Source organism: Nycticebus coucang, chromosome X (assembly GCF_027406575.1).
Source record: "Nycticebus coucang isolate mNycCou1 chromosome X, mNycCou1.pri, whole genome shotgun sequence".
NCBI classification, from domain to species: domain Eukaryota; kingdom Metazoa; phylum Chordata; class Mammalia; order Primates; family Lorisidae; genus Nycticebus; species Nycticebus coucang.
The window spans coordinates 123,721,484-123,728,378 of NC_069804.1; the positions used below are offsets into that span (position 1 = coordinate 123,721,484).

A 6,895-nucleotide genomic window follows, 5' to 3' on the forward strand; every position below is an offset into this window, starting at 1 on the left:
TGTCCCAGCACACATATACTTCAAGCTTTAATTTCAAAACCAGGTCCTGTTATCATTTTGGATAAAATATGAGCACCAAATTACCTTTCTGTCCCCCTCATCCAAATCCAAGTACAATTCCTTAAGTGGAAGCTAGCTCACACTCCTCTCCTCACTCCCCCCAAGCTCCCCCTTTTTTTTGTCCAGGTAATTTTTGGAATATGGGCCTCAGCCATTACATTCCAATTTTAAAGTCAGACGATGTCATGTGACCATCACCCTAGGGTCATTAGAATGGCAGGCATGTGATGCTAATTGGCATGTGTGGGAGTGAGGCCACTTAGTTCGAATTCAGGGTAAACTTCACCTCCAGGATCAAGTTTAGGCTTCCAAATCCATTGCGACAGCCAGTAAAGTTGAATACGTGCTTACTCCTCAGTAGTTTTTAATTCGTCATTTATTACCGAGGGTGATGAGCCAGGCTCCCGCCCACCTCCCCAGCCCTAGCAACAGACTGGGCACCCCCAGCATTCCCCTGTGTGATGCTAAATCGCGAGGCTCTCCAGCGCACTTAGTTTCAAGCTCAACCTTCTGCACAACGTTGTGCCGATCAGGTGAGGATTAAGGAGAAGCATATACGACAAGTTGTCAGATGCCATTAAACCCACTCCTCTTCTGGACTGGGATCATCTAATTCCCCCGAGCCAGGGCGGTCAGAAACGCCAGCACGCCAGAGCAGCAGCGGCGGCAGTAACTTTGGTACAGGCAAAAAGCCAGGGCGGGGTTGGTCGGCGTCCCCAGGCCTCTCATTAGAGCGCTTAAGTACTGCGGGTGGAAAAAAGTAAACACAGGCTAGTGCAGCTGTGCTGGGGGAAGTGGGGGCAGGGGGGGCATTCCTCCCTCCCAAAACTCCCTCGGCTCTGCCAGTCCAGGAGCCCAGAGAGGTCCCCAGCTGCGGCTGCCCGACCGCGTGCTTGGGGCTGCAGAGTCGAAGGAGCTGAGCAAGCTGCAGACTGGAACTCCGGGTCCAGGGGGAGGAGAACGGAAATGTACTGCCCTACTGGCCTGGAGATGTTCTGCTACTGAAAGAAAAAAAAAAGTGCTTACTCATAGGGAGACTCAGTGTGATTCCGACGCTCTCGCTAAGGGCAAAGGGGGGAAGCTGCCTGAGGAGGCACCCCGAGTCTGTTCCACTCCTGGGCCACGGCCGCCCCACCCCCGAAGCCCAGGGTCAGCTTAAGCCCGTCGGGTCACCCGAGGCGGGCGTGTGGGGCTGGAGGAGTAGCAGGCTGCTGGCTCCGGGATTTCCTGAGTCCGGGCGGGAGTGGGGCGGGGTGGGAGGGGGGTTGGCAGTAGCTGGAGGGCGGAGGGAAGTTAGCAGCTCAATTTCCACTTCGGGGCCAAAGCCGCCTAAAAGGATCAGGGCAAGGGCTGGCGTCAAGAACTCCAGCCCAAGGTTGGCAACAAGTTAAGAGCAACTAGTGAGAAAGTGCCGGTTAATAGAGTGAAGAGCAGAGAGGGTGTTTGCAGTGGGTGGATGGTGGGGAACCCTCCGTCACTTCCACCCATTTCTGTTTGGAAATGAACGTCTGAGGGCTCCTACTGAAATTTCTCCGACCTCCCTCTGTGCCCTCCGCACCAGCACCACCACCCCGTGCGAGGCACGTTCCTGCTGAGGTTCCGGAGATACTGTTCCCAGGACTCACTCCTGCCCACGCCCAGGAAACCCACTCCTCTGGTGCGGGGCTGAACCATCAAAGCACTTATGTAAAGTCGCAGAGTCCGGGAGCTGGCCCCACGACCTCCAACCAAATCGCTCAACTTCCGCCGCTCAGAATCTTTGTGGCTGTGGTTCTAAAGCCAGCGCTCCCTCCCCTCTTCCCAGCCCCCTCCTCCCCTCGGCCGCCGCCATTGGCTCTTGGGGTGCTAGCAGTCGGCCGAGAACCAGGAAGGGGATTGGGCCACGAGTCTGTCACGTCCACTGGGTGGGGATCTGGGAGAACAAGCACGGGGATGGGCACCCAAGAAGGATGGGGACTGTTACTCTGGGGCAGGGAGCGGAGACCGGTTTCCCCACTTCCTGATTCTCCCCCTTTTCCCTGGGCTAAGAAGAGGTTTTTGAAGCCCAACTTGGGAGTACATGTTCCCAAAATCTTGAGGAATAAATGAAAAATGAGCATGTCGGGCATGAGAATTTGATCGTCAGCTATTTAAGTTTGCGGGGAGGGATCGGAATACAATCTTGAAGAGAATCTCAGCATGTGGGTGGGGGGGCTTTCCTACTTTCCTCTGCTTGGACCTGCCCAGGTGCCCAGTGATGCAGAGGGAAATCTTCCCTTTGCTTAAGAAGTCAAGGGGGGAGGGAGAATATAGGCAGGGCAGCGCCCTCAAGCCTTTGGCCTCAAGCCAAGGAAATTGTTGACCAAAATCACCTCTCTGATAAGTTTGTTCTTGCGGAGAGGGCGAAGAGGTGGAGATGAGAGGGAGTGGTGGAAGCACCTTGGAAATACTCTTTGTCTGAAAATGACTGTCAATTCTTACCAGTCTCCTTTCACCAGAAAAAACCTGGAGACAGTGCTCCTGCTTCTCAGAGCACCATTTTTTCTCTGCCCACAAGATTGCCTCAATACCATAGCTGACCTCTTTTATTAATACACCCGGGGTTTCCCCTTCTTTCTTATCTGTATTCTATTCCAATAGCTTATCCTGGGTCCAAAATCAACTCCTAGGGCCAGAGTTTGAGGGATTCTCCAGGGTCATGTCAAGTAATTGGCTTGTGGGACAGCTGTAGAAGAAAAAGTCTAAACTTGGGCGGTGCCTGTGGCTCAAAGGAGTAGGGAACCCACCCCATATACCGGAGGTGGTGGGTTCAAACCTGACCCTGGCCAAAAACTGCCAAAAAAAAAAAATAGAAAGAACAAGAAAAAGTCTAAGGTCTTTCTTGTTCCAGTCCTACTACTTTTGTTCAGGGAATGTGTACTTGGAAAGTTCTGTCAAAAACTGAAATCAGTTCAATGAAGTTGCATTTTACATGCACCAGGAAAAACGTTAAGAGAAGCTTTAACATTTGATTGTTCTTGTAACGGAACCCCCATTTTATCTTCTATTATGAATTTCCTTAGATAAGTTAATTCATAGTGAGTGCCAGGGCTTTTTAAATGGGAACAAGTTGGGGAGCTCATATACTACCTAAAGGCTAGACTAGCAGAGGACTTGGCACTGGGAAAAGGCCTCCTCCTTAAATATTAATGAATGATTAACCAGCTAGAAGAACTTATGAAAGGCACAGGAAGGTGAAAAAGAAATGAGAGAGCAATCGTGCTTTCAGAAACATTAAATTTCTGTGTGCAAGATTTTCCTCTGGGTCAGGTTTGGGTCAGCACAAAAATACCGACTGCAACATGTTGGTGATGGATAGAATATGCAGTGTATCGCTCCACACATTTATAGTAGGCTCCAAAATGAGATTTCTAACACTCAATAATTGGCTCAAGGTTGGATGTGGCTTCTGGAATTCTCTGTGCAAAATTTCTAGATACAGGAAGTGACCAGTTTTCTACCATTACGGTGTCTTTCAGTCACCACTGAGGAGTTTCCACCTGCTTTTTTTTTTTCTTGTTGCTGTTAGACAGAGTCTCAATTTATTGCCTCAGTAGGGTGCTGTAATGTCACAGCTCACAGCAACCTCCAACTCCTGTGGTTAGGCGATTCTCTTGCCTCAGCCTCCTAAGTAGCTAGGACTACAGGCACCCCCCCACAACGCCTGGCTATTTTTTGTTGCAGTTCGGCTGGGACCATGTTGGAATCAGCCACCCTCGGTATATGGAGCCGGCACCCTACCCAATAAGCCACAGGCCACCCTCCAACTGCTTTTTTTTTTTTTTTTTGTGGGCCTTATGTTGGCTTTATTTTCAAAAATACAGAATGCTTCACGAATTTGCATGTCATCCTTGTGCAGGGGCGAAGCTAATCTTCTCTGTATCGTTCCATTTTAGTGTATGTGCTACCAAAGCACGCACCCTCCACCTTCCTTTAAACTTAAATTACAGTCTAGGCAATAGCATGAAGGGACTCTGCAAGCTAAAAGTTTCAGAATGGATTTATTTGTCTCAATTACTTAACTTGGTATTCAAGTTTAGTTTATTTTTCAAGTTCTAGGGTTTAAAAAAGTCAAAATATTAAAAATCTTATGCATGTGCTACTTATGTTTTCCTGTTTCTTATTCAAGAAAGCTTGCATAGAAGCTTCACTTTCATAAAAGTCTTCCTTCACCACTAACACTGAGGATGTCAAAATTCAGTGAAGAAGCATCATTTTTTTAGTTTTTCTTTTTTTGAGACAGAATCTCAAGCTGTCCCCCTCAGTAAAGTGCCATGGCACCATCATAGCTCACAGCAACCTCCAACCTCTGGGCTCAATTAATCCTCTATTAGTAAAATTTATTTATTATTTTTTTTTTTTTGAGAAAACGTCTACACTCTGTTGCTTGTACTATAGTGCTGTGGCTCACAGCAACCTCAGACTCCTGGACTCAAGCAATCCTCCGGCCTCAGCCTCCCAAGTAGCTGGGACTACAGGCGCCCACCACAACGCCCAGCTATTTTTTGGTTGTGAAAGAAAATATTACCATGAGAATGTGACCACTTCTCGCTCCCTACCATAGGAATGTGACCTTTTGTAACTGTTCCAGGAGATAGCCCCAGGAGCTTCAGCAAATGTTTACTATTAAGCAAATATTTGACTGTTAGTCTTGTCTTAAGACAGTTGAATAGTGAACTAGAGTTCTTCTTATCTAGTTAGAGTCCCAGGTGTGTGTATTCTCTCTTACTTTATTAGAGCCCCTGGCATGTCTGCTATTCCCGCCTACTTTGTAGTTTTTGCCTTTATAAGCTTGTAAAAAACTGCTGTGCGGGGCTTGACTTCTCGGCTCCTAAAAGAGTTGTGAGTCAAGTCCCAGTATACTGGAATAAAAATCCTCTTGCGTTTTTGCATCAAGCGACATCTCTTGCGGTTGATTGGGGTGGTCAGAGCTCCGGGCTGAGTGGGGAGTTCTGCCCCAAGTCTTTCATTTGGGGGCTCGCCCGGGAGATAACGACCACCCCTCACCTGCAGAGTCGACCTTGGAGGTAAGAAAGGGGTACCCAGAAAACTGTCTAGTCTGTGTCTTCAGTCCTTTTGTTTGACTTTGTGTGCGTGCTTTCGATTTCGAGCCGTTCGGCACCTCGTGAGAGTGGCTGGACAGTGGTTGGTAGACGTGCCCGGAGGACCACAGGCTGAAACCCTGGGGGACGCCCCAGGAACTGAGGAGAACCAGGGACGCCTGGTTGTCTCCTGCTGTAAGGGCGCTGGTCGAGTCTGGTTGTTCGATCAAAAATTACGGGAAACACGCCCGTCTGATTCTGTTATAGGCTTGTGAAGGACCAAGTGTAGTAGGTGGGTCCTTGTACCTGTAATATTTCTGTTATTTCTGTTATTTCTGTTATTTGTGTTTCTGACATATCCACTGACGATGGGACAGACTGTGACAACCCCTCTGAGTTTAACTCTAGATCATTGGACTGAAGTGAAGAGAAGAGGTCGTGATCTGTCAGTAGAGGTTAAAAAAGGCCCATGGCAGACTTTCTGCTCCTCGGAGTTTCCTACTTTTAATGTCGGCTGGCCCTCAGGAGGAACCTTTGACTTATCTCTTATTTTTGCTATTAAAGAGATTGTTTTTCAGAGAGGACCGGGAGCCCATCCGGATCAACAACCTTACATCATAGTCTGGCAGGACCTGGTTCAGAATCCGCCCCCCTGGGTTCGGCCGTGGACTGCCACACCCAGGCCCCCGTCTAATCCTCAGGTGCTCGCTGTCCAATCTTCCGGTACCAGAAAAGGGGGCGACAGTTTGGACCCCCCTAAGAAGATCTACCCGGAAATCCAGACTGATCATCTTCTCCTCGACCCTCCACCCCCTCCTCCCCCATACCCTCCCGCCTTGGCTCCTGTCGGGGGGCAGGGAGGACCAGCATCGCCGGATCCGGCGATTGCCCCCTCTGCACCCCCGGGGGAACCTTCACTGGGGCCCGCACAAGGTACCAGGAGTCACCGCCGGGGAGGAGTGTCTCCCGACACTACTGTTGCCCTACCCCTGAGGGCATACGGCCCCCCGCCGGTGGCAACAGATGAGGGACCACCTCCTCTCCAGCTCCTCCAGTACTGGCCATTTTCTTCCGCAGACCTGTATAACTGGAAAACTAATCACCCCCCTTTTTCAGAAGACCCCCAACGCCTGACTGGGCTGGTAGAGTCCCTGATGTTCTCTCATCAGCCCACATGGGATGACTGCCAGCAGCTCATACAGACTCTCTTCACTACTGAAGAGAGGGAGAGGATTTTATTAGAAGCTAGGAAGAATGTACTCGGGGCGGCGGGCGTCCTACCCAGCTCCCCAACATCATCAAGGCTGCCTTTCCCCTCTCCAGACCAGAATGGGATTTCAACACGGCAGAAGATAGGGAGCGCCTGTCAGTCTATCGCCAGGCTCTAGTGGCTGGCCTCCGTGGGGCGGCAAGACGCCCCACTAATTTGGCTAAGGTAAGAGAAGTAATACAGGGGGCCACGGAACCCCCCTCCGTGTTTCTTGAGCATCTAATGGAAGCTTTTAGGCGCTACACCCCATTTGACCCTGCCTCTGAAGGACAGAGGACTTCCGTGGCTATGACTTTCATAGGGCAGTCAGCTGTAGACATTAAAAGAAAGCTGCAGAGAATTGAAGGATTGCAGGACTATACCTTGCAGGATTTAGTTAAGGAAGCTGAGAAAGTATACCATAAAAGAGAAACTGAGGCAGAAAAAGAGCAGAGAAAGGAGAAAGAGAGAGAAGAAAGGGAAAATAAGAGAGACCGAAGACAGGAGAAAAACTTAACACGGATTT

The 6,895-nt window shown here is 49.7% G+C and overlaps 1 non-coding gene across 1 annotated transcript; it reads right to left on the minus strand.

Annotated features, from left to right (window-relative positions):
• Nucleotides 1–3,892: 3,892 nt before the first annotated feature.
• Nucleotides 3,893–3,994, minus strand: LOC128578701 (U6 spliceosomal RNA). The gene has a single exon (XR_008377841.1). It is a non-coding gene; the product is annotated as a U6 spliceosomal RNA (small nuclear RNA).
• Nucleotides 3,995–6,895: the final 2,901 nt, after the last annotated feature.